General features: G+C 45.5%; 23 non-coding genes across 23 annotated transcripts; all 23 read right to left on the bottom strand.

Moving 5' to 3' along the window:
• Window positions 1–131: 131 nt before the first annotated feature.
• Window positions 132–203, bottom strand: trnae-uuc (transfer RNA glutamic acid (anticodon UUC)). Its single transcript has one exon. It is a non-coding gene; the product is annotated as a tRNA-Glu (tRNA).
• Window positions 204–1,088: 885 nt separating this feature from the next.
• On the bottom strand, window positions 1,089–1,160 carry trnae-cuc (transfer RNA glutamic acid (anticodon CUC)). The gene has a single exon. It is a non-coding gene; the product is annotated as a tRNA-Glu (tRNA).
• Window positions 1,161–2,045: 885 nt separating this feature from the next.
• trnae-cuc (transfer RNA glutamic acid (anticodon CUC)) lies at window positions 2,046–2,117 on the bottom strand. The gene has a single exon. It is a non-coding gene; the product is annotated as a tRNA-Glu (tRNA).
• An 868-nt stretch (window positions 2,118–2,985) lies between these two features.
• Window positions 2,986–3,057, bottom strand: trnae-uuc (transfer RNA glutamic acid (anticodon UUC)). Its single transcript has one exon. It is a non-coding gene; the product is annotated as a tRNA-Glu (tRNA).
• An 885-nt stretch (window positions 3,058–3,942) lies between these two features.
• trnae-cuc (transfer RNA glutamic acid (anticodon CUC)) lies at window positions 3,943–4,014 on the bottom strand. The gene has a single exon. It is a non-coding gene; the product is annotated as a tRNA-Glu (tRNA).
• Window positions 4,015–4,882: 868 nt separating this feature from the next.
• On the bottom strand, window positions 4,883–4,954 carry trnae-uuc (transfer RNA glutamic acid (anticodon UUC)). The gene has a single exon. It is a non-coding gene; the product is annotated as a tRNA-Glu (tRNA).
• An 885-nt stretch (window positions 4,955–5,839) lies between these two features.
• trnae-cuc (transfer RNA glutamic acid (anticodon CUC)) lies at window positions 5,840–5,911 on the bottom strand. The gene has a single exon. It is a non-coding gene; the product is annotated as a tRNA-Glu (tRNA).
• An 869-nt stretch (window positions 5,912–6,780) lies between these two features.
• Window positions 6,781–6,852, bottom strand: trnae-uuc (transfer RNA glutamic acid (anticodon UUC)). The gene has a single exon. It is a non-coding gene; the product is annotated as a tRNA-Glu (tRNA).
• An 885-nt stretch (window positions 6,853–7,737) lies between these two features.
• Window positions 7,738–7,809, bottom strand: trnae-cuc (transfer RNA glutamic acid (anticodon CUC)). Its single transcript has one exon. It is a non-coding gene; the product is annotated as a tRNA-Glu (tRNA).
• An 868-nt stretch (window positions 7,810–8,677) lies between these two features.
• On the bottom strand, window positions 8,678–8,749 carry trnae-uuc (transfer RNA glutamic acid (anticodon UUC)). Its single transcript has one exon. It is a non-coding gene; the product is annotated as a tRNA-Glu (tRNA).
• Window positions 8,750–9,634: 885 nt separating this feature from the next.
• trnae-cuc (transfer RNA glutamic acid (anticodon CUC)) lies at window positions 9,635–9,706 on the bottom strand. Its single transcript has one exon. It is a non-coding gene; the product is annotated as a tRNA-Glu (tRNA).
• An 868-nt stretch (window positions 9,707–10,574) lies between these two features.
• trnae-uuc (transfer RNA glutamic acid (anticodon UUC)) lies at window positions 10,575–10,646 on the bottom strand. Its single transcript has one exon. It is a non-coding gene; the product is annotated as a tRNA-Glu (tRNA).
• Window positions 10,647–11,531: 885 nt separating this feature from the next.
• trnae-cuc (transfer RNA glutamic acid (anticodon CUC)) lies at window positions 11,532–11,603 on the bottom strand. Its single transcript has one exon. It is a non-coding gene; the product is annotated as a tRNA-Glu (tRNA).
• Window positions 11,604–12,471: 868 nt separating this feature from the next.
• On the bottom strand, window positions 12,472–12,543 carry trnae-uuc (transfer RNA glutamic acid (anticodon UUC)). Its single transcript has one exon. It is a non-coding gene; the product is annotated as a tRNA-Glu (tRNA).
• Window positions 12,544–13,437: 894 nt separating this feature from the next.
• On the bottom strand, window positions 13,438–13,509 carry trnae-cuc (transfer RNA glutamic acid (anticodon CUC)). Its single transcript has one exon. It is a non-coding gene; the product is annotated as a tRNA-Glu (tRNA).
• Window positions 13,510–14,406: 897 nt separating this feature from the next.
• Window positions 14,407–14,478, bottom strand: trnae-cuc (transfer RNA glutamic acid (anticodon CUC)). The gene has a single exon. It is a non-coding gene; the product is annotated as a tRNA-Glu (tRNA).
• Window positions 14,479–15,346: 868 nt separating this feature from the next.
• trnae-uuc (transfer RNA glutamic acid (anticodon UUC)) lies at window positions 15,347–15,418 on the bottom strand. The gene has a single exon. It is a non-coding gene; the product is annotated as a tRNA-Glu (tRNA).
• An 885-nt stretch (window positions 15,419–16,303) lies between these two features.
• Window positions 16,304–16,375, bottom strand: trnae-cuc (transfer RNA glutamic acid (anticodon CUC)). Its single transcript has one exon. It is a non-coding gene; the product is annotated as a tRNA-Glu (tRNA).
• An 868-nt stretch (window positions 16,376–17,243) lies between these two features.
• On the bottom strand, window positions 17,244–17,315 carry trnae-uuc (transfer RNA glutamic acid (anticodon UUC)). Its single transcript has one exon. It is a non-coding gene; the product is annotated as a tRNA-Glu (tRNA).
• Window positions 17,316–18,200: 885 nt separating this feature from the next.
• trnae-cuc (transfer RNA glutamic acid (anticodon CUC)) lies at window positions 18,201–18,272 on the bottom strand. Its single transcript has one exon. It is a non-coding gene; the product is annotated as a tRNA-Glu (tRNA).
• Window positions 18,273–19,139: 867 nt separating this feature from the next.
• trnae-uuc (transfer RNA glutamic acid (anticodon UUC)) lies at window positions 19,140–19,211 on the bottom strand. Its single transcript has one exon. It is a non-coding gene; the product is annotated as a tRNA-Glu (tRNA).
• Window positions 19,212–20,096: 885 nt separating this feature from the next.
• trnae-cuc (transfer RNA glutamic acid (anticodon CUC)) lies at window positions 20,097–20,168 on the bottom strand. Its single transcript has one exon. It is a non-coding gene; the product is annotated as a tRNA-Glu (tRNA).
• Window positions 20,169–21,037: 869 nt separating this feature from the next.
• Window positions 21,038–21,109, bottom strand: trnae-uuc (transfer RNA glutamic acid (anticodon UUC)). The gene has a single exon. It is a non-coding gene; the product is annotated as a tRNA-Glu (tRNA).
• Between the last annotated feature and the right edge of the window lie 1,296 nt (window positions 21,110–22,405).

Here is a 22,405-nt window from a genome sequence, read left to right as displayed (position 1 = left end):
GTGTGTCACTCTAATGGGTTGTGAGATAAAGGAATGATGGGCAGCACCTTGTTGCAACCACAGCAGTGTAAAACTGATAGCGATCAGGAGCAATCACTGGCATCAGAACAAACAGCACTTTGCAAATAACGTTCCCTGACCGGGAATCGAACCCGGGCCGCGGCGGTGAAAGCGCCGAATCCTAACCACTCGACCACCAGGGAAGCACATGGCACGATCTTGCAGGCCATCAGTCCAAGCCTCTTTTTCCTATTTGTCTCTGCATTTCACGTCCCTTTCTCCCCAAACAAGCTGCTCGGCCAAAATGGCATTTTCTTTTCGTACATAGAAACACAGAACATTCAGGGCACAGAAGGAGGCCATTCGGCCCATCGTGTCTGCGACGGTCATCGAAGAACATGAAACACTTGTTCAGACAATGACAGCACCAAGTTCGGGTCGGCATGCACTCGAAATGCATGAAAGATGTTGGGCATTGAGGGACGTTGGGTTTTGCTGATGCCAGGAGAAATAAACTCAAAGATCTCATCTCCCTCCTTTCAGGTACTGATAATGTTCAAGAGATGTTCTCACTGCCTCAGGCCCATTATCTCCAGTCGCACACTCCTTCCAATCTTGCACATCTTCCTAAGCTTTGAAAACGCTCATTTTTTACACTGGAATTCAATTTGAAGAAAGAGGTGCTGTGATTAGTTGGTGTTGTTAAGGAGATGTCGTGCCAGGAGAGACATAAATGGCTAATGAGAACAGTTACTGTTCTGACACTGTGAGCTACAGTTAAAGGTTGGCGACAATTAAAGTGACAAGCAACAGGTCTTTTCCGAATCTTGGGAGAAATGGCAACAAAAATCTTCCCACAAAATTTGATCAGCGTCAACACATTTTAAAGAAATGTACGCTTTTTACAGAAGGCATGAAAGTGCATTGTATGTCGCTCTAATGGCTTGTTAGATTAAAGAATGATCGGCTGCCCGCTGCTCGATTAGCATTTATGTTGGCGAAAAAGCTGATGTTGATCAGGAGCAAGCATTGGGCTCAGTGATGGGAAATTCGTTGGCACCAGAACAACGAACACCAAGAAAGCAATCTTCCCTGACCGGGAATCGAACCCGGGCCGCGGCGGTGAGAGCGCCAAATCCTAACCACTAGACCACCAGGGAAGCACATGGCACGATCTTGCAGGCCATCAGTCCAAGCCTCTTTTTCCTATTTGTCTCTGCATTTCACGTCCCTTTCTCCCCAAACAAGCTGCTCGGCCAAAATGGCATTTTCTTTTCGTACATAGAAACACAGAACATTCAGGGCACAGAAGGAGGCCATTCGGCCCATCGTGTCTGCGACGGTCATCGAAGAACATGAAACACTTGTTCAGACAATGACAGCACCAAGTTCGGGTCGGCATGCACTCGAAATGGATGAAAGATGTTGGGCATTGAGGGACGATGGGTTTTGCTGATGCCAGGAGAAATAAACTCAAAGATCTCATCTCCCTCCTTTCAGGTACTGATAATGTTCAAGAGATGTTCTCACTGCCTCAGGCCCATTATCTCCAGTCGCACACTCCATCCAAACTTGCACATCTTCCTTAGCTTTGAAAACGCTCATTTTTTACACTGGAATTCAATTTGAAGAAAGAGGTGCTGTGATTAGTTGGTCTTGTTAAGGAGATGTCGTGCCAGGAGAGACATAAATGGCTAATGAGAACAGTTACTGTTCTGACACTGTGAGCTACAGTTAAAGGTTGGCGACAATTAAAGTGACAAGCAACAGGTCTTTTCCGAATCTTGGGAGAAATGGCAAAAAAAATCTTCCCACAAACTTTGATCAGCGTCAACACATTTTAAAGAAATGTAGGCATTTTACAGAAGGCATGAAAGTGCATTGTATGTCGCTCTAATGGCTTGTTAGATTAAAGAATGATCGGCTGCCCGCTGCTCGATTAGCATTTATGTTGGCGAAAAAGCTAATGTTGATCAGGAGCAAGCATTGGGCTCAGTGATGGGACATTCGTTGGCACCAGAACGACGAGCACCAAGAAAGCAATCTTCCCTGACCGGGAATCGAACCCAGGCCACGGCGGTGAGAGCGCTAAATCCTAACCACTAGACCACCAGGGAAGCTACGGCTGATGCATGCGAGAGAGGAGTCCAACCTTTTCTTTCCTAATTGTCCCTTTGAAATTCAGGTCTCTTTCGATCCAAAAAAAAGCTGCTCGCCCAAAATGGCATTTTCTTTTAGCACATTGGAACATAGAACATTCACGGCACAGTGGGAGGCCATTCGGCCCATCGTGTTTGTGACGGTCATCGAACAACATAAAACACTGGTTCAGACAATGACAGCACCAAGTTCGGGTAGGCATGCACACAAAATGGATGAAAGATGATGGACTTTGAGAGACGATGGGTTTTGCAGATGCCAGGATAAATAAACTGAAAGAGCTCATCAGCCTGCTTCTTTCAGATACTGAATGTCTTTATGCTCAAGAGATGTTCTCACTGCCTCAGGCCCATTATATCCAGTCGCACACTCCTTCCAATCTTGCACACCTCCCTTCGCTTTGAAACCGTGCATTTTTTTTTACACTGGGCCTCATTTTGAAGAAAGCGGTGCTGTGATCAGCTGGTGTTGTTAAGGAGATGTAGTGGCAGAAGAGACATAAAAGTCTAAAAAACAGTGACTGTTCTGACACTGTGAGCTATAGTTAAAGGTTGGCGACAATTAGAGTGTCAGGCAGCAGATCTTTTCCAAATCTGCTGGAAATGGCAACAAAAACCTTCCCACAAACTTTGATCAGCGTCACGACTCTTTAAAAATAAATACTGGCATTTTACAGAAGGCAAGAAAGTACATTGTGTGTCACTCTAATGGGTTGTGAGATAAAGGAATGATGGGCAGCCCCTTGTTGCAACCATAGCAGTGTAAAACTGATAGCGATCAGGAGCAATCACTGGCATCAGAACGAACAGCACTTTGCAAATAACGTTCCCTGACCGGGAATCGAACCCAGGCCGCGGCAGTGAAAGCGCCGAATCCTAACCACTAGACCACCAGGGAAGCACATGGCACGATCTTGCAGGCCATCAGTCCAAGCCTCTTTTTCCTATTTGTCTCTGCATTTCACGTCCCTTTCTCCCCAAACAAGCTGCTCGGCCAAAATGGCATTTTCTTTTCGTACATAGAAACACAGAACATTCAGGGCACAGAAGGAGGCCATTCGGCCCATCGTGTCTGCGACGGTCATCGAAGAACATGAAACACTTGTTCAGACAATGACAGCACCAAGTTCGGGTCGGCATGCACTCGAAATGGATGAAAGATGTTGGGCATTGAGGGACGATGGGTTTTGCTGATGCCAGGAGAAATAAACTCAAAGATCTCATCTCCCTCCTTTCAGGTACTGATAATGTTCAAGAGATGTTCTCACTGCCTCAGGCCCATTATCTCCAGTCGCACACTCCATCCAAACTTGCACATCTTCCTTAGCTTTGAAAACGCTCATTTTTTACACTGGAATTCAATTTGAAGAAAGAGGTGCTGTGATTAGTTGGTGTTGTTAAGGAGATGTCGTGCCAGGAGAGACATAAATGGCTAATGAGAACAGTTACTGTTCTGACACTGTGAGCTACAGTTAAAGGTTGGCGACAATTAAAGTGACAAGCAACAGGTCTTTTCCGAATCTTGGGAGAAATGGCAACAAAAATCTTCCCACAAACTTTGATCAGCGTCAACACATTTTAAAGAAATGTAGGCATTTTACAGAAGGCATGAAAGTGCATTGTATGTCGCTCTAATGGCTTGTTAGATTAAAGAATGATCGGCTGCCCGCTGCTCGATTAGCATTTATGTTGGCGAAAAAGCTAATGTTGATCAGGAGCAAGCATTGGGCTCAGTGATGGGACATTCGTTGGCACCAGAACGACGAGCACCAAGAAAGCAATCTCCCCTGACCGGGAATGGAACCCAGGCCGCGGCGGTGAGAGCGCCGAATCCTAACCACTAGACCACCAGGGTAGCTACTGCTGATGCATACGAGAGAGGAGTCCAACCTTTTCTTTCCTAATTGTCCCTTTGAAATTCAGGTCTCTTTCGATCCAAAAAAAAGCTGCTCGCCCAAAATGGCATTTTCTTTTAGCACATTGGAACATAGAACATTCACGGCACAGTGGGAGGCCATTCGGCCCATCGTGTTTGTGACGGTCATCGAACAACATAAAACACTGGTTCAGACAATGACAGCACCAAGTTCGGGTAGGCATGCACACAAAATGGATGAAAGATGATGGACTTTGAGAGACGATGGGTTTTGCAGATGCCAGGATAAATAAACTGAAAGAGCTCATCAGCCTGCTTCTTTCAGATACTGAATGTCTTTATGCTCAAGAGATGTTCTCACTGCCTCAGGCCCATTATATCCAGTCGCACACTCCTTCCAATTTTGCACACCTCCCTTCGCTTTGAAACCGTGCATTTTTTTTTACACTGGGCCTCATTTTGAAGAAAGCGGTGCTGTGATCAGCTGGTGTTGTTAAGGAGATGTAGTGGCAGAAGAGACATAAAAGTCTAAAAAACAGTGACTGTTCTGACACTGTGAGCTATAGTTAAAGGTTGGCGACAATTAGAGTGTCAGGCAGCAGATCTTTTCCAAATCTGCTGGAAATGGCAACAAAAACCTTCCCACAAACTTTGATCAGCGTCACGACTCTTTAAAAATAAATACTGGCATTTTACAGAAGGCAAGAAAGTACATTGTGTGTCACTCTAATGGGTTGTGAGATAAAGGAATGATGGGCAGCCCCTTGTTGCAACCACAGCAGTGTAAAACTGATAGCGATCAGGAGCAATCACTGGCATCAGAACGAACAGCACTTTGCAAATAACGTTCCCTGACTGGGAATCAAACCCGGGCCGCGGCGGTGAAAGCGCCGAATCCTAACCACTAGACCACCAGGGAAGCACATGGCACGATCTTGCAGGCCATCAGTCCAAGCCTCTTTTTCCTATTTGTCTCTGCATTTCACGTCCCTTTCTCCCCAAACAAGCTGCTCGGCCAAAATGGCATTTTCTTTTCGTACATAGAAACACAGAACATTCAGGGCACAGAAGGAGGCCATTCGGCCCATCGTGTCTGCGACGGTCATCGAAGAACATGAAACACTTGTTCAGACAATGACAGCACCAAGTTCGGGTCGGCATGCACTCGAAATGGATGAAAGATGTTGGGCATTGAGGGACGTTGGGTTTTGCTCATGCCAGGAGAAATAAACTCAAAGATCTCATCTCCCTCCTTTCAGGAACTGATAATGTTCAAGAGATGTTCTCACTGCCTCAGGCCCATTATCTCCAGTCGCACACTCCTTCCAATCTTGCACATCTTCCTTAGCTTTGAAAACACTCATTTGTTACACTGGAATTCAATTTGAAGAAAGAGGTGCTGTGATTAGTTGGTGTTGTTAAGGAGATGTCATGCCAGGAGAGACATAAATGGCTAATGAGAACAGTTACTGTTCTGACACTGTGAGCTACAGTTAAAGGTTGGCGACAATTAAAGTGACAAGCAACAGGTCTTTTCCGAATCTTGGGAGAAATGGCAAAAAAAATCTTCCCACAAACTTTGATCAGCGTCAACACATTTTAAAGAAATGTAGGCATTTTACAGAAGGCATGAAAGTGCATTGTATGTCGCTCTAATGGCTTGTTAGATTAAAGAATGATCGGCTGCCCGCTGCTCGATGAGCATTTATGTTGGTGAAAAAGCTAATGTTGATCAGGAGCAAGCATTGGGCTCAGTGATGGGACATTCGTTGGCACCAGAACGACGAGCACCAAGAAAGCAATCTTCCCTGACCAGGAATCGAACCCAGGCCGCGGCGGTGAGAGCGCCGAATCCTAACCACTAGACCACCAGGGAAGCTACGGCTGATGCATGCGAGAGAGGAGTCCAACCTTTTCTTTCCTAATTGTCCCTTTGAAATTCAGGTCTCTTTCGATCCAAAAAAAAGCTGCTCGCCCAAAATGGCATTTTCTTTTAGCACATTGGAACATGGAACATTCACGGCACAGTGGGAGGCCATTCGGCCCATCGTGTTTGTGACGGTCATCGAACAACATAAAACACTGGTTCAGACAATGACAGCACCAAGTTCGGGTAGGCATGCACACAAAATGGATGAAAGATGATGGACTTTGAGAGACGATGGGTTTTGCAGATGCCAGGATAAATAAACTGAAAGAGCTCATCAGCCTGCTTCTTTCAGATACTGAATGTCTTTATGCTCAAGAGATGTTCTCACTGCCTCAGGCCCATTATATCCAGTCGCACACTCCTTCCAATCTTGCACACCTCCCTTCGCTTTGAAACCGTGCATTTTTTTTTACACTGGGCCTCATTTTGAAGAAAGCGGTGCTGTGATCAGCTGGTGTTGTTAAGGAGATGTAGTGGCAGAAGAGACATAAAAGTCTAAAAAAACAGTGACTGTGCTGACACTGTGAGCTATAGTTAAAGGTTGGCGACAATTCGAGTGTCAGGCAGCAGATCTTTTCCAAATCTGCTGGAAATGGCAACAAAAACCTTCCCACAAACTTTGATCAGCGTCACGACTCTTTAAAAATAAATACTGGCATTTTACAGAAGGCAAGAAAGTACATTGTGTGTCACTCTAATGGGTTGTGAGATAAAGGAATGATGGGCAGCCCCTTGTTGCAACCACAGCAGTGTAAAACTGATAGCGATCAGGAGCAATCACTGGCATCAGAACGAACAGCACTTTGCAAATAACGTTCCCTGACCGGGAATCGAACCCAGGCCGCGGCGGTGAAAGCGCCGAATCCTAACCACTAGACCACCAGGGAAGCACATGGCACGATCTTGCAGGCCATCAGTCCAAGCCTCTTTTTCCTATTTGTCTCTGCATTTCACGTCCCTTTCTCCCCAAACAAGCTGCTCGGCCAAAATGGCATTTTCTTTTCGTGCATAGAAACACAGAACATTCAGGGCACAGAAGGAGGCCATTCGGCCCAACGTGTCTGCGACGGTCATCGAAGAACATGAAACACTTGTTCAGACAATGACAGCACCAAGTTCGGGTCGGCATGCACTCGAAATGGATGAAAGATGTTGGGCATTGAGGGACGATGGGTTTTGCTGATGCCAGGAGAAATAAACTCAAAGATCTCATCTCCCTCCTTTCAGGTACTGATAATGTTCAAGAGATGTTCTCACTGCCTCAGGCCCATTATCTCCAGTCGCACACTCCTTCCAATCTTGCACATCTTCCTTAGCTTTGAAAACGCTCATTTTTTACACTGGAATTCAATTTGAAGAAAGAGGTGCTGTGATTAGTTGGTGTTGTTAAGGAGATGTCGTGCCAGGAGAGACATAAATGGCTAATGAGAACAGTTACTGTTCTGACACTGTGAGCTACAGTTAAAGGTTGGCGACAATTAAAGTGACAAGCAACAGGTCTTTTCCGAATCTTGGGAGAAATGGCAAAAAAAATCTTCCCACAAACTTTGATCAGCGTCAACACATTTTAAAGAAATGTAGGCATTTTACAGAAGGCATGAAAGTGCATTGTATGTCGCTCTAATGGCTTGTTAGATGAAAGAATGATCGGCTGCCCGCTGCTCGATTAGCATTTATGTTGGCGAAAAAGCTAATGTTGATCAGGAGCAAGCATTGGGCTCAGTGATGGGACATTCGTTGGCACCAGAACGACGAGCACCAAGAAAGCAATCTTCCCTGACCGGGAATCGAACCCGGGCCGCGGCGGTGAGAGCGCCGAATCCTAACCACTAGACCACCAGGGAAGCTATTGCTGATGCATACGAGAGAGGAGTCCAACCTTTTCTTTCCTAATTGTCCCTTTGAAATTCAGGTCTCTTTCGATCCAAAAAAAAGCTGCTCGCCCAAAATGGCATTTTCTTTTAGCACATTGGAACATAGAACATTCACGGCACAGTGGGAGGCCATTCGGCCCATCGTGTTTGTGACGGTCATCGAACAACATAAAACACTGGTTCAGACAATGACAGCACCAAGTTCGGGTAGGCATGCACACAAAATGGATGAAAGATGATGGACTTTGAGAGACGATGGGTTTTGCAGATGCCAGGATAAATAAACTGAAAGAGCTCATCAGCCTGCTTCTTTCAGATACTGAATGTCTTTATGCTCAAGAGATGTTCTCACTGCCTCAGGCCCATTATATCCAGTTGCACACTCCTTCCAATTTTGCACACCTCCCTTCGCTTTGAAACCGTGCATTTTTTTTTACACTGGGCCTCATTTTGAAGAAAGCGGTGCTGTGATCAGCTGGTGTTGTTAAGGAGATGTAGTGGCAGAAGAGACATAAAAGTCTAAAAAACAGTGACTGTTCTGACACTGTGAGCTATAGTTAAAGGTTGGCGACAATTAGAGTGTCAGGCAGCAGATCTTTTCCAAATCTGCTGGAAATGGCAACAAAAACCTTCCCACAAACTTTGATCAGCGTCACGACTCTTTAAAAATAAATACTGGCATTTTACAGAAGGCAAGAAAGTACATTGTGTGTCACTCTAATGGGTTGTGAGATAAAGGAATGATGGGCAGCCCCTTGTTGCAACCACAGCAGTGTAAAACTGATAGCGATCAGGAGCAATCACTGGCATCAGAACAAACAGCACTTTGCAAATAACGTTCCCTGACCGGGGATCGAACCCGGGCCGCGGCGGTGAAAGCGCCGAATCCTAGCCACTAGACCACCAGGGAAGCACATGGCACGATCTTGCAGGCCATCAGTCCAAGCCTCTTTTTCCTATTTGTCTCTGCATTTCACGTCCCTTTCTCCCCAAACAAGCTGCTCGGCCAAAATGGCATTTTCTTTTCGTACATAGAAACACAGAACATTCAGGGCACAGAAGGAGGCCATTCGGCCCATCGTGTCTGCGACGGTCATCGAAGAACATGAAACACTTGTTCAGACAATGACAGCACCAAGTTCGGGTCGGCATGCACTCGAAATGGATGAAAGATGTTGGGCATTGAGGGACGATGGGTTTTGCTGATGCCAGGAGAAATAAACTCAAAGATCTCATCTCCCTCCTTTCAGGTACTGATAATGTTCAAGAGATGTTCTCACTGCCTCAGGCCCATTATCTCCAGTCGCACACTCCTTCCAATCTTGCACATCTTCCTTAGCTTTGAAAACGCTCATTTTTTACACTGGAATTCAATTTGAAGAAAGAGGTGCTGTGATTAGTTGGTGTTGTTAAGGAGATGTTGTGCCAGGAGAGACATAAATGGCTAATGAGAACAGTTACTGTTCTGACACTGTGAGCTACAGTTAAAGGTTGGCGACAATTAAAGTGACAAGCAACAGGTCTTTTCCGAATCTTGGGAGAAATGGCAAAAAAAATCTTCCCACAAACTTTGATCAGCGTCAACACATTTTAAAGAAATGTAGGCATTTTACAGAAGGCATGAAAGTGCATTGTATGTCGCTCTAATGGCTTGTTAGATTAAAGAATGATCGGCTGCCCGCTGCTCGATTAGCATTTATGTTGGCGAAAAAGCTAATGTTGATCAGGAGCAAGCATTGGGCTCAGTGATGGGACATTCGTTGGCACCAGAACGACGAGCACCAAGAAAGCAATCTTCCCTGACCGGGAATCGAACCCGGGCCGCGGCGGTGAGAGCGCCGAATCCTAACCACTAGACCACCAGGGAAGCTACGGCTGATGCATGCGAGAGAGGAGTCCAACCTTTTCTTTCCTAATTGTCCCTTTGAAATTCAGGTCTCTTTCGATCCAAAAAAAAGCTGCTCGCCCAAAATGGCATTTTCTTTTAGCACATTGGAACATAGAACATTCACGGCACAGTGGGAGGCCATTCGGCCCATCGTGTTTGTGACGGTCATCGAACAACATAAAACACTGGTTCAGACAATGACAGCACCAAGTTCGGGTAGGCATGCACACAAAATGGATGAAAGATGATGGACTTTGAGAGACGATGGGTTTTGCAGATGCCAGGATAAATAAACTGAAAGAGCTCATCAGCCTGCTTCTTTCAGATACTGAATGTCTTTATGCTCAAGAGATGTTCTCACTGCCTCAGGCCCATTATATCCAGTCGCACACTCCTTCCAATCTTGCACACCTCCCTTCGCTTTGAAACCGTGCATTTTTTTTTACACTGGGCCTCATTTTGAAGAAAGCGGTGCTGTGATCAGCTGGTGTTGTTAAGGAGATGTAGTGGCAGAAGAGACATAAAAGTCTAAAAAACAGTGACTGTTCTGACACTGTGAGCTATCGTTAAAGGTTGGCGACAATTAGAGTGTCAGGCAGCAGATCTTTTCCAAATCTGCTGGAAATGGCAACAAAAACCTTCCCACAAACTTTGATCAGCGTCACGACTCTTTAAAAATAAATACTGGCATTTTACAGAAGGCAAGAAAGTACATTGTGTGTCACTCTAATGGGTTGTGAGATAAAGGAATGATGGGCAGCCCCTTGTTGCAACCACAGCAGTGTAAAACTGATAGCGATCAGGAGCAATCACTGGCATCAGAACGAACAGCACTTTGCAAATAACATTCCCTGACCGGGGATCGAACCCGGGCCGCGGCGGTGAAAGCGCCGAATCCTAGCCACTAGACCACCAGGGAAGCACATGGCACGATCTTGCAGGCCATCAGTCCAAGCCTCTTTTTCCTATTTGTCTCTGCATTTCACGTCCCTTTCTCCCCAAACAAGCTGCTCGGCCAAAATGGCATTTTCTTTTCGTACATAGAAACACAGAACATTCAGGGCACAGAAGGAGGCCATTCGGCCCATCGTGTCTGCGACGGTCATCGAAGAACATGAAACACTTGTTCAGACAATGACAGCACCAAGTTCGGGTCGGCATGCACTCGAAATGGATGAAAGATGTTGGGCATTGAGGGACGATGGGTTTTGCTGAAACCAGGAGAAATAAACTCAAAGATCTCATCTCCCTCCTTTCAGGTACTGATAATGTTCAAGAGATGTTCTCACTGCCTCAGGCCCATTATCTCCAGTCGCACACTCCTTCCAATCTTGCACATCTTCCTTAGCTTTGAAAACGCTCATTTTTTACACTGGAATTCAATTTGAAGAAAGAGGTGCTGTGATTAGTTGGTGTTGTTAAGGAGATGTCGTGCCAGGAGAGACATAAATGGCTAATGAGAACAGTTACTGTTCTGACACTGTGAGCTACAGTTAAAGGTTGGCGACAATTAAAGTGACAAGCAACAGGTCTTTTCCGAATCTTGGGAGAAATGGCAACAAAAATCTTCCCACAAACTTTGATCAGCGTCAACACATTTTAAAGAAATGTAGGCATTTTACAGAAGGCATGAAAGTGCATTGTATGTCGCTCTAATGGCTTGTTCGATTAAAGAATGATCGGCTGCCCGCTGCTCGATTAGCATTTATGTTGGCGAAAAAGCTAATGTTGATCAGGAGCAAGCATTGGGCTCAGTGATGGGACATTCGTTGGCACCAGAACGACGAGCACCAAGAAAGCAATCTTCCCTGACCGGGAATCGAATCCGGGCCGCGGCGGTGAGAGCGCCGAATCCTAACCACTAGACCACCAGGGAAGCGATGGCTGATGCATGCGAGAGAGGAGTCCAACCTTTTCTTTCCTAATTGTCCCTTTGAAATTCAGGTCTCTTTCGATCCAAAAAAAAGCTGCTCGCCCAAAATGGCATTTTCTTTTAGCACATTGGAACATAGAACATTCACGGCACAGTGGGAGGCCATTCGGCCCATCGTGTTTGTGACGGTCATCGAACAACATAAAACACTGGTTCAGACAATGACAGCACCAAGTTCGGGTAGGCATGCACATAAAATGGATGAAAGATGATGGACTTTGAGAGACGATGGGTTTTGCAGATGCCAGGATAAATAAACTGAAAGAGCTCATCAGCCTGCTTCTTTCAGATACTGAATGTCTTTATGCTCAAGAGATGTTCTCACTGCCTCAGGCCCATTATATCCAGTCGCACACTCCTTCCAATTTTGCACACCTCCCTTCGCTTTGAAACCGTGCATTTTTTTTTGCACTGGGCCTCATTTTGAAGAAAGCGGTGCTGTGATCAGCTGGTGTTGTTAAGGAGATGTAGTGGCAGAAGAGACATAAAAGTCTAAAAAACAGTGACTGTGCTGACACTGTGAGCTATAGTTAAAGGTTGGCGACAATTAGAGTGTCAGGCAGCAGATCTTTTCCAAATCTGCTGGAAATGGCAACAAAAACCTTCCCACAAACTTTGATCAGCGTCACGACTCTTTAAAAATAAATACTGGCATTTTACGGAAGGCAAGAAAGTACATTGTGTGTCACTCTAATGGGTTGTGAGATAAAGGAATGATGGGCAGCCCCTTGTTGCAACCACAGCAGTGTAAAACTGATAGCGATCAGGAGCAATCACTGGCATCAGAACGAACAGCACTTTGCAAATAACGTTCCCTGACCGGGAATCGAACCCGGGCCGCGGCGGTGAAAGCGCCGAATCCTAACCACGAGACCACCAGGGAAGCACATGGCACGATCTTGCAGGCCATCAGTCCAAGCCTCTTTTTCCTATTTGTCTCTGCATTTCACGTCCCTTTCTCCCCAAACAAGCTGCTCGGCCAAAATGGCATTTTCTTTTCGTACATAGAAACACAGAACATTCAGGGCACAGAAGGAGGCCATTCGGCCCATCGTGTCTGCGACGGTCATCGAAGAACATGAAACACTTGTTCAGACAATGACAGCACCAAGTTCGGGTCGGCATGCACACAAAATGGATGAAAGATGATGGACTTTGAGAGACGATGGGTTTTGCTGATGCCAGGATAAATAAACTGAAAGAGCTCATCAGCCTGCTTCTTTCAGATACTGAATGTCTTTATGCTCAAGAGATGTTCTCACTGCCTCAGGCCCATTATCTCCAGTCGCACACTCCTTCCAATCTTGCACATCTTCCTTAGCTTTGAAAACGCTCATTTTTTACACTGGAATTCAATTTGAAGAAAGAGGTGCTGTGATTAGTTGGTGTTGTTAAGGAGATGTCGTGCCAGGAGAGACATAAATGTCTAATGAGAACAGTTACTGTTCTGACACTGTGAGCTACAGTTAAAGGTTGGCGACAATTAAAGTGACAAGCAACAGGTCTTTTCCGAATCTTGGGAGAAATGGCAACAAAAATCTTCCCACAAACTTTGATCAGCGTCAACACATTTTAAAGAAATATAGGCTTTTTACAGAAGGCATGAAAGTGCATTGTATGTCGCTCTAATGGCTTGTTAGATTAAAGAATGATCGGCTGCCCGCTGCTCGATTAGCATTTATGTTGGCGAAAAAGCTAATGTTGATCAGGAGCAAGCATTGGGCTCAGTGATGGGACATTCGTTGGCACCAGAACGACGAGCACCAAGAAAGCAATCTTCCCTGACCGGGAATCGAACCCGGGCCGCGGCGGTGAGAACGCCGAATCCTAACCACTAGACCACCAGGGAAGCTACGGCTGATGCATGCGAGAGAGGAGTCCAACCTTTTCTTTCCTAATTGTCCCTTTGAAATTCAGGTCTCTTTCGATCCAAAAAAAAGCTGCTCGCCCAAAATGGCATTTTCTTTTAGCACATTGGAACATAGAACATTCACGGCACAGTGGGAGGCCATTCGGCCCATCGTGTTTGTGACGGTCATCGAACAACATAAAACACTGGTTCAGACAATGACAGCACCAAGTTCGGGTTGGCATGCACACAAAATGGATGAAAGATGATGGACTTTGAGAGACGATGGGTTTTGCAGATGCCAGGATAAATAAACTGAAAGAGCTCATCAGCCTGCTTCTTTCAGATACTGAATGTCTTTATGCTCAAGAGATGTTCTCACTGCCTCAGGCCCATTATCTCCAGTCGCACACTCCTTCCAATCTTGCACATCTTCCTTAGCTTTGAAAACGCTCATTTTTTACACTGGAATTCAATTTGAAGAAAGAGGTGCTGTGATTAGTTGGTGTTGTTAAGGAGATGTCGTGCCAGGAGAGACATAAATGGCTAATGAGAACAGTTACTGTTCTGACACTGTGAGCTACAGTTAAAGGTTGGCGACAATTAAAGTGACAAGCAACAGGTCTTTTCCGAATCTTGGGAGAAATGGCAACAAAAATCTTCCCACAAACTTTGATCAGCGTCAACACATTTTAAAGAAATGTAGGCATTTTACAGAAGGCATGAAAGTGCATTGTATGTCGCTCTAATGGCTTGTTAGATTAAAGAATGATCGGCTGCCCGCTGCTCGATTAGCATTTATGTTGGCGAAAAAGCTAATGTTGATCAGGAGCAAGCATTGGGCTCAGTGATGGGACATTCGTTGGCACCAGAACGACGAGCACCAAGAAAGCAATCTTCCCTGACCGGGAATCGAACCCGGGCCGCGGCGGTGAGAACGCCGAATCCTAACCACTAGACCACCAGGGAAGCGATGGCTGATGCATGCGAGAGAGGAGTCCAACCTTTTCTTTCCTAATTGTCCCTTTGAAATTCAGGTCTCTTTCGATCCAAAAAAAAGCTGCTCGCCCAAAATGGCATTTTCTTTTAGCACATTGGAACATAGAACATTCACGGCACAGTGGGAGGCCATTCGGCCCATCGTGTTTGTGACGGTCATCGAACAACATAAAACACTGGTTCAGACAATGACAGCACCAAGTTCGGGTAGGCATGCACACAAAATGGATGAAAGATGATGGACTTTGAGAGACGATGGGTTTTGCAGATGCCAGGATAAATAAACTGAAAGAGCTCATCAGCCTGCTTCTTTCAGATACTGAATGTCTTTATGCTCAAGAGATGTTCTCACTGCCTCAGGCCCATTATATCCAGTCGCACACTCCTTCCAATTTTGCACACCTCCCTTCGCTTTGAAACCGTGCATTTTTTTTTACACTGGGCCTCATTTTGAAGAAAGCGGTGCTGTGATCAGCTGGTGTTGTTAAGGAGATGTAGTGGCAGAAGAGACATAAAAGTCTAAAAAACAGTGACTGTTCTGACACTGTGAGCTATAGTTAAAGGTTGGCGACAATTAGAGTGTCAGGCAGCAGATCTTTTCCAAATCTGCTGGAAATGGCAACAAAAACCTTCCCACAAACTTTGATCAGCGTAACGACTCTTTAAAAATAAATACTGGCATTTTACAGAAGGCAAGAAAGTACATTGTGTGTCACTCTAATGGGTTGTGAGATAAAGGAATGATGGGCAGCCCCTTGTTGCAACCACAGCAGTGTAAAACTGATAGCGATCAGGAGCAATCACTTGCATCAGAACGAACAGCACTTTGCAAATAACGTTACCTGACCGGGAATCGAACCCAGGCCGCGGCGGTGAAAGCGCCGAATCCTAACCACTAGACCACCAGGGAAGCACATGGCACGATCTTGCAGGCCATCAGTCCAAGCCTCTTTTTCCTATTTGTCTCTGCATTTCACGTCCCTTTCTCCCCAAACAAGCTGCTCGGCCAAAATGGCATTTTCTTTTTGTACATAGAAACACAGAACATTCAGGGCACAGAAGGAGGCCATTCGGCCCATCGTGTCTGCGACGGTCATCGAAGAACATGAAACACTTGTTCAGACAATGACAGCACCAAGTTCGGGTCGGCATGCACTCGAAATGGATGAAAGATGTTGGGCATTGAGGGACGATGGGTTTTGCTGATGCCAGGAGAAATAAACTCAAAGATCTCATCTCCCTCCTTTCAGGTACTGATAATGTTCAAGAGATGTTCTCACTGCCTCAGGCCCATTATCTCCAGTCGCACACTCCTTCCAATCTTGCACATCTTCCTTAGCTTTGAAAACGCTCATTTTTTACACTGGAATTCAATTTGAAGAAAGAGGTGCTGTGATTAGTTGGTGTTGTTAAGGAGATGTCGTGCCAGGAGAGACATAAATGGCTAATGAGAACAGTTACTGTTCTGACACTGTGAGCTACAGTTAAAGGTTGGCGACAATTAAAGTGACAAGCAACAGGTCTTTTCCGAATCTTGGGAGAAATGGCAACAAAAATCTTCCCACAAACTTTGATCAGCGTCAACACATTTTAAAGAAATGTAGGCATTTTACAGAAGGCATGAAAGTGCATTGTATGTCGCTCTAATGGCTTGTTAGATTAAAGAATGATCGGCTGCCCGCTGCTCGATTAGCATTTATGTTGGCGAAAAAGCTAATGTTGATCAGGAGCAAGCATTGGGCTCAGTGATGGGACATTCGTTGGCACCAGAACGACGAGCACCAAGAAAGCAATCTTCCCTGACCGGGAATCGAACCCGGGCCGCGGCGGTGAGAACGCCGAATCCTAACCACTAGACCACCAGGGAAGCTACGGCTGATGCATGCGAGAGAGGAGTCCAACCTTTTCTTTCCTAATTGTCCCTTTGAAATTCAGGTCTCTTTCGATCCAAAAAAAAGCTGCTCGCCCAAAATGGCATTTTCTTTTAGCACATTGGAACATAGAACATTCACGGCACAGTGGGAGGCCATTCGGCCCATCGTGTTTGTGACGGTCATCGAACAACATAAAACACTGGTTCAGACAATGACAGCACCAAGTTCGGGTAGGCATGCACACAAAATGGATGAAAGATGATGGACTTTGAGAGACGATGGGTTTTGCAGATGCCAGGATAAATAAACTGAAAGAGCTCATCAGCCTGCTTCTTTCAGATACTGAATGTCTTTATGCTCAAGAGATGTTCTCACTGCCTCAGGCCCATTATATCCAGTCGCACACTCCTTCCAATTTTGCACACCTCCCTTCGCTTTGAAACCGTTCATTTTTTTTTACACTGGGCCTCATTTTGAAGAAAGCGGTGCTGTGATCAGCTGGTGTTGTTAAGGAGATGTAGTGGCAGAAGAGACATAAAAGTCTAAAAAACAGTGACTGTTCTGACACTGTGAGCTATAGTTAAAGGTTCGCGACAATTAGAGTGTCAGGCAGCAGATCTTTTCCAAATCTGCTGGAAATGGCAACAAAAACCTTCCCACAAACTTTGATCAGCGTCACGACTCTTTAAAAATAAATACTGGCATTTTACAGAAGGCAAGAAAGTACATTGTGTGTCACTCTAATGGGTTGTGAGATAAAGGAATGATGGGCAGCCCCTTGTTGCAACCACAGCAGTGTAAAACTGATAGCGATCAGGAGCAATCACTGGCATCAGAACGAACAGCACTTTGCAAATAACGTTCCCTGACCGGGAATTGAACCCGGGCCGCGGCGATGAAAGCGCTGAATCCTAACCACTAGACCACCAGGGAAGCACATGGCGTGATCTTGCAGGCCATCAGTCCAAGCCTCTTTTTCCTATTTGTCTCTGCATTTCACGTCCCTTTCTCCCCAAACAAGCTGCTCGGCCAAAATGGCATTTTCTTTTCGTACATAGAAACACAGAACATTCAGGGCACAGAAGGAGGCCATTCGGCCCATCGTGTCTGCGACGGTCATCGAAGAACATGAAACACTTGTTCAGACAATGACAGCACCAAGTTCGGGTCGGCATGCACTCGAAATGGATGAAAGATGTTGGGCATTGAGGGACGATGGGTTTTGCTGATGCCAGGAGAAATAAACTCAAAGATCTCATCTCCCTCCTTTCAGGTACTGATAATGTTCAAGAGATGTTCTCACTGCCTCAGGCCCATTATCTCCAGTCGCACACTCCTTCCAATCTTGCACATCTTCCTTAGCTTTGAAAACGCTCATTTTTTACACTGGAATTCAATTTGAAGAAAGAGGTGCTGTGATTAGTTGGTGTTGTTAAGGAGATGTCGTGCCAGGAGAGACATAAATGGCTAATGAGAACAGTTACTGTTCTGACACTGTGAGCTACAGTTAAAGGTTGGCGACAATTAAAGTGACAAGCAACAGGTCTTTTCCGAATCTTGGGAGAAATGGCAACAAAAATCTTCCCACAAACTTTGATCAGCGTCAACACATTTTAAAGAAATGTAGGCATTTTACAGAAGGCATGAAAGTGCATTGTATGTCGCTCTAATGGCTTGTTAGATTAAAGAATGATCGGCTGCCCGCTGCTCGATTAGCATTTATGTTGGCGAAAAAGCTAATGTTGATCAGGAGCAAGCATTGGGCTCAGTGATGGGACATTCGTTGGCACCAGAACGACGAGCACCAAGAAAGCAATCTTCCCTGACCGGGAATCGAACCCGGGCCGCGGCGGTGAGAACGCCGAATCCTAACCACTAGACCACCAGGGAAGCTACGGCTGATGCATGCGAGAGAGGAGTCCAACCTTTTCTTTCCTAATTGTCCCTTTGAAATTCAGGTCTTTTTCGATCCAAAAAAAAGCTGCTCGCCCAAAATGGCATTTTCTTTTAGCACATTGGAACATAGAACATTCACGGCACAGTGGGAGGCCATTCGGCCCATCGTGTTTTGACGGTCATCGAACAACGTAAAACACTGGTTCAGACAATGACAGCACCAAGTTCGGGTAGGCATGCACACAAAATGGATGAAAGATGATGGACTTTGAGAGACGATGGGTTTTGCAGATGCCAGGATAAATAAACTGAAAGAGCTCATCAGCCTGCTTCTTTCAGATACTGAATGTCTTTATGCTCAAGAGATGTTCTCACTGCCTCAGGCCCATTATATCCAGTCGCACACTCCTTCCAATTTTGCACACCTCCCTTCGCTTTGAAACCGTGCATTTTTTTTTACACTGGGCCTCATTTTGAAGAAAGCGGTGCTGTGATCAGCTGGTGTTGTTAAGGAGATGTAGTGGCAGAAGAGACATAAAAGTCTAAAAAACAGTGACTGTTCTGACACTGTGAGCTATAGTTAAAGGTTGGCGACAATTAGAGTGTCAGGCAGCAGATCTTTTCCAAATCTGCTGGAAATGGCAACAAAAACCTTCCCACAAACTTTGATCAGCGTAACGACTCTTTAAAAATAAATACTGGCATTTTACAGAAGGCAAGAAAGTACATTGTGTGTCACTCTAATGGGTTGTGAGATAAAGGAATGATGGGCAGCCCCTTGTTGCAACCACAGCAGTGTAAAACTGATAGCGATCAGGAGCAATCACTTGCATCAGAACGAACAGCACTTTGCAAATAACGTTCCCTGACCGGGAATCGAACCCGGGCCGCGGCGGTGAAAGCGCCGAATCCTAACCACTAGACCACCAGGGAAGCACATGGCACGATCTTGCAGGCCATCAGTCCAAGCCTCTTTTTCCTATTTGTCTCTGCATTTCACGTCCCTTTCTCCCCAAACAAGCTGCTCGGCCAAAATGGCATTTTCTTTTTGTACATAGAAACACAGAACATTCAGGGCACAGAAGGAGGCCATTCGGCCCATCGTGTCTGCGACGGTCATCGAAGAACATGAAACACTTGTTCAGACAATGACAGCACCAAGTTCGGGTCGGCATGCACTCGAAATGGATGAAAGATGTTGGGCATTGAGGGACGTTGGGTTTTGCTCATGCCAGGAGAAATAAACTCAAAGATCTCATCTCCCTCCTTTCAGGTACTGATAATGTTCAAGAGATGTTCTCACTGCCTCAGGCCCATTATCTCCAGTCGCACACTCCTTCCAATCTTGCACATCTTCCTTAGCTTTGAAAACGCTCATTTTTTACACTGGAATTCAATTTGAAGAAAGAGGTGCTGTGATTAGTTGGTGTTGTTAAGGAGATGTCGTGCCAGGAGAGACATAAATGGCTAATGAGAACAGTTACTGTTCTGACACTGTGAGCTACAGTTAAAGGTTGGCGACAATTAAAGTGACAAGCAACAGGTCTTTTCCGAATCTTGGGAGAAATGGCAAAAAAAATCTTCCCACAAACTTTGATCAGCGTCAACACATTTTAAAGAAATGTAGGCATTTTACAGAAGGCATGAAAGTGCATTGTATGTCGCTCTAATGGCTTGTTAGATTAAAGAATGATCGGCTGCCCGCTGCTCGATTAGCATTTATGTTGGTGAAAAAGCTAATGTTGATCAGGAGCAAGCATTGGGCTCAGTGATGGGACATTCGTTGGCACCAGAACGACGAGCACCAAGAAAGCAATCTTCCCTGACCGGGAATCGAACCCAGGCCGCTGCGGTGAGAGCGCCGAATCCTAACCACTAGACCACCAGGGAAGCTACGGCTGATGCATGCGAGAGAGGAGTCCAACCTTTTCTTTCCTAATTGTCCCTTTGAAATTCAGGTCTCTTTCGATCCAAAAAAAAGCTGCTCGCCCAAAATGGCATTTTCTTTTAGCACATTGGAACATAGAACATTCACGGCACAGTGGGAGGCCATTCGGCCCATCGTGTTTGTGACGGTCATCGAACAACATAAAACACTGGTTCAGACAATGACAGCACCAAGTTCGGGTAGGCATGCACACAAAATGGATGAAAGATGATGGACTTTGAGAGACGATGGGTTTTGCAGATGCCAGGATAAATAAACTGAAAGAGCTCATCAGCCTGCTTCTTTCAGATACTGAATGTCTTTATGCTCAAGAGATGTTCTCACTGCCTCAGGCCCATTATATCCAGTCGCACACTCCTTCCAATCTTGCACACCTCCCTTCGCTTTGAAACCGTGCATTTTTTTTTACACTGGGCCTCATTTTGAAGAAAGCGGTGCTGTGATCAGCTGGTGTTGTTAAGGAGATGTAGTGGCAGAAGAGACATAAAAGTCTAAAAAAACAGTGACTGTGCTGACACTGTGAGCTATAGTTAAAGGTTGGCGACAATTAGAGTGTCAGGCAGCAGATCTTTTCCAAATCTGTTAGAAATGGCAACAAAAACCTTCCCACAAACTTTGATCAGCGTCACGACTCTTTAAAAATAAATACTGGCATTTTACAGAAGGCAAGAAAGTACATTGTGTGTCACTCTAATGGGTTGTGAGATAAAGGAATGATGGGCAGCCCCTTGTTGCAACCACAGCAGTGTAAAACTGATAGCGATCAGGAGCAATCACTGGCATCAGAACGAACAGCACTTTGCAAATAACGTTCCCTGACCGGGAATCGAACCCGGGCCGCGGCGGTGAAAGCGCCGAATCCTAACCACTAGACCACCAGGGAAGCACATGTCACGATCTTGCAGGCCATCAGTCCAAGCCTCTTTTTCCTATTTGTCTCTGCATTTCACGTCCCTTTCTCCCCAAACAAGCTGCTCGGCCAAAATGGCATTTTCTTTTCGTGCATAGAAACACAGAACATTCAGGGCACAGAAGGAGGCCATTCGGCCCATCGTGTCTGCGACGGTCATCGAAGAACATGAAACACTTGTTCAGACAATGACAGCACCAAGTTCGGGTCGGCATGCACTCGAAATGGATGAAAGATGTTGGGCATTGAGGGACGATGGGTTTTGCTGATGCCAGGAGAAATAAACTCAAAGATCTCATCTCCCTCCTTTCAGGTACTGATAATGTTCAAGAGATGTTCTCACTGCCTCAGGCCCATTATCTCCAGTCGCACACTCCTTCCAATCTTGCACATCTTCCTTAGCTTTGAAAACGCTCATTTTTTACACTGGAATTCAATTTGAAGAAAGAGGTGCTGTGATTAGTTGGTGTTGTTAAGGAGATGTCGTGCCAGGAGAGACATAAATGGCTTATGAGAACAGTTACTGTTCTGACACTGTGAGCTACAGTTAAAGGTTGGCGACAATTAAAGTGACAAGCAACAGGTCTTTTCTGAATCTTGGGAGAAATGGCAAAAAAAATCTTCCCACAAACTTTGATCAGTGTCAACACATTTTAAAGAAATGTAAACAATTTTACAACACCAAGTTATAGTCCAACAATTTTATTTTAAATTCGCAAGCTTTCGGAGGCTTCCTCCTTCCTCAGGTGAACGAAATGAAATCCTCGAAATGAAATCGCATTTATAATTCACAGAACATTGCTTGATGATTACAGACAGTTTTTTCAACTGCCCGTTGCCAAGGCAATCAGTGTGCAGACAGACAGTTGTTACCTGCAAGGTCTCAGAATATACAAATCACCAAAAAAAAACAAACAAAAATGAACAGAGATAGAGAGGTAGAAACATAGAAAAGACAGCAACTGACCCGTTATATTAAAAACAGATAACATTTGTTCGCTGGTGGGGTAACGTGTCGCGTGACATGAACCCAAGATCCCGGTTGAGGCCGTCCTCATGGGTGCGGAACTTGGCTATCAATTTCTGCTCGACGATTTTGCGTTGTCGTGTGTCTCGAAGGCCGCCTTGGAGTACGCTTGCCCGAAGGTCGGTGGATGAATGTTCATGACTGCTGAAGTGTTCCCCGACTGGGAGGGAACCCTCCTGTTTGGCGATTGTTGCGCGGTGTCCGTTCATCCGTTGTCGCAGCGTCTGCATGGTCTCGCCAAT

Source organism: Heptranchias perlo, chromosome 2 (genome assembly GCF_035084215.1).
Source record: "Heptranchias perlo isolate sHepPer1 chromosome 2, sHepPer1.hap1, whole genome shotgun sequence".
Taxonomy (NCBI): Eukaryota; Metazoa; Chordata; class Chondrichthyes; order Hexanchiformes; family Hexanchidae; genus Heptranchias; species Heptranchias perlo.
The sequence above is the reverse complement of the archived record's forward strand: the minus strand, read 5'-3'. Positions and strand labels throughout refer to the sequence as shown.